The sequence below is a fragment of the Hetaerina americana genome, unplaced genomic scaffold (assembly GCF_022747635.1).
Source record: "Hetaerina americana unplaced genomic scaffold, ioHetAmer1.1.p SCAF_3, whole genome shotgun sequence".
Lineage (NCBI taxonomy): Eukaryota > Metazoa > Arthropoda > Insecta > Odonata > Calopterygidae > Hetaerina > Hetaerina americana.
Genome location: NW_027286874.1, coordinates 92,108,290 through 92,111,108, shown reverse-complemented (window position 1 = coordinate 92,111,108; position 2,819 = coordinate 92,108,290).

Sequence of the window (2,819 nt, the reverse complement as noted above, 5' to 3'; positions counted from 1 at the left end):
GACTCAATGTTCTCGTAGTTACGTTGGCCTGCCTGTAAAAAGAAGTTATTGGCCATCCGTGCCGGAAGACATCCGGATGATTCCTTTAGCAACTCATGCTCCTACCAACCCCCACGTAACCATTTCACTCAACCTCTGCCCTCCGTCGTAAGATCCAGCGCAACCCAGCTCCTAATCCACTCCTCCTTTATCCTCTCCCCAACCCCCACGCCCCCTCCCACATCGCCCTCACCTTTCTTCGGACCGCGTCCTCTCCCCCTCGCCATTCCCGCCCTCCAGTACCCCCACAATCACGCCCTCATCATGCCCTCTTCCTCCACCCTCCCACCCATTCTCCTCTTCCCCCGCTCCATTTCACCCTCCCGCCCCGTATCCTCCCCCATCCCCATCCTCCGCCTCCTTGCCCCCGCCCGCCGTCAGCACACTCTCCTCATGCATCTCCCTTTCTTCTCCCTACAAGCTATTACTCTCGCACCGGCCCATTGGCCCTCGCGTCTCAGTGTCGAATCCTCCCATTGGCAGACGTGAGCGTCCAAGGGCATCGACGAAAAGGGAGCATGCTCTGTTGGAGGACAAGAGCAGGCGACCGGCAGCATCCGTGTTATCGCACTGGCGGAGGAGGGCGCGGGCGGCGAGAGAAGGGGGTGCGGTAACGGGTGTGCGCGGGTCCGCGCCGGCCGTAATTCTCGACGGAGAGGCCGATCCGATTCTGCGGCTGCAGCGATGCTGGGGAGGGAAGCGAGGAGGGGAGGCGGGGGTGGAGAGATCTGGCCGAGGGGGAGGGTGGCCGACGAGGTAGCCTCTCGCTGAGACAACTCACGCGCGGGCCGTGCATGGGATCCGATCCAAGACACCTTTTCGACGAGAGCGAGTTGCCGACGTGAGGCAAATCGGTAGTGGCGAGAGGACGTTGCTGTCGCGGCTATGAGAGCTTTCGTTCGTCTCGTTGAAAGTACTGGATCGCTGTCACGGGAACTCGGGAGGGATTCCAGTGATCACTAGTTCGATACCTTTCGAGTTCCGCGGCACGGTTCTCCTTTCTCCGGCACTGTTGCTCGGGGTCAACGCAACCGGCGAGCGACATTGGGCCATCGTGGCAATTTTATTTCTGCGCGATTGAGTCGTGATGAACTTTCCCGCTGGTAATCCGTATATTATATTGAACCACGACGATTTATATTTATTTTGGCAGAGGCATATTCCTTTCAACTACATCGGGAGTATTTATCAATCGCTTTAATTAACAACTCTGTGTCTTACCTATTTGGTCTCATTTTGTACATATCGTTTCTAGCATGCCGTCTAATAATCCTTTGATGATCTGTGAATGATTAACACTCTTTCGTGATTGAAAAGCAAACTTCTATGGGTGCTGCAGCGATTCACAGTGACCAGGATAAATTTAATATCAGCCTCCATTGCTCATTGCTCGAACATAATTGTCATTAGTCCATTCACACAATATGTTGGCCACCAAGCGAGATCAAAAGGATTGATGGTCAAAACATGGGGAAGTGTAACAGCTTGCGGATACAGAGCGAGCATGATACTTGCAAAGTGAAAATAATCTGAGATTAGTTGGCGGATCAGAAAGGAAGTCGTTCTGCGTAATTGGTTAGAAACAACTAAATCACTTTTTACGTTTCTCCGGTCGGTCTGAGAGTGAACGCGGCGGCCTTTCTCTGCTCTTGGGTGACGATGCGGAGGGCAAATTCTGCGATGGAGGCAACAGCGGGTAAGAATTCGCCACAATTCGATCCGAGTGACTGGCAACCTCTAGGTTCACGCCTCAGTCTAGGCCAAGCATTGATTATTATCCGGGACTTTGCAACATTGAAGGACCTTTGAGGCGGTGTCAAAGGCGGGTAAAAGTCCTCGATGTAGTGCACAGATTTTGCAGCCGATACGTAGAGAATGTTTGCGTGTGACGTCGAAGATACGAATGTTGTCCCTCATCACGTGGGAAGGTTGACTTCGCTCGGAGTAGAAGAGCAGAGCGCAGGTGAGACTTTGCTGACGTTTATCACTTTGCTAGTTGTTACTCGGTACGCCTAGATAAAGTCTCATTCTTTTTGGGTGTTATTTTAATAATGAATTTTGGTCAGTTTTTGTGCATTAATTACGTCACTTGATTTAATTTTTCCTCTTCTGGAGATAGTGTTACAGATATATATTTAGTTACAAAAACATTTGTATTTGGAGAAATAATTTTGCTATTATATTATTATTTATTATAAGGTAATCTACCGGTTAAGGTAGGTTTTTGGATGGGCATAACTACCAAATAAATATTTTGTGACTCCTAAAAAAGATATTAGAAAATTGTTTTGTTTTCCAAATATAAGCGCACTATTTTTAGTTTATTATTTTACACTGGTTATATTTCATACGAAAAATGACTCATGTCATATGGGTACTGAAAATAGTTTTCCTTCAATACTCACTTCGTTAATTTTAATACAAAATCTAGCACCGACTTAGTGGAATGAAAAGGTATGATTTTCATGGAACCAAAAATATAAAACACGAACAGTTACTTTGAATTGTACAGGAAATTTAATCCGCCCGTGGAGTACAAAAACTATAATTTTTATAGGCAATTTCACACTACAAAAAAGCGGCCAGTTCATCTTTTTCTCGTCCACTGTGATAAACTGTCTCATAAATAAAAAAGGCTGCACTTTGCTCTTGGGCATTTTAGCTTTACTGCATGTTTGCTCTTGTAGTCCCATTCCCTAAAGGTGATATTTTGTAAGTTTTGAAATAGTGGAAATTTTTGAACCTCTTCGGGACCAAAGAGGAGTTCGAAGAGAGCAACC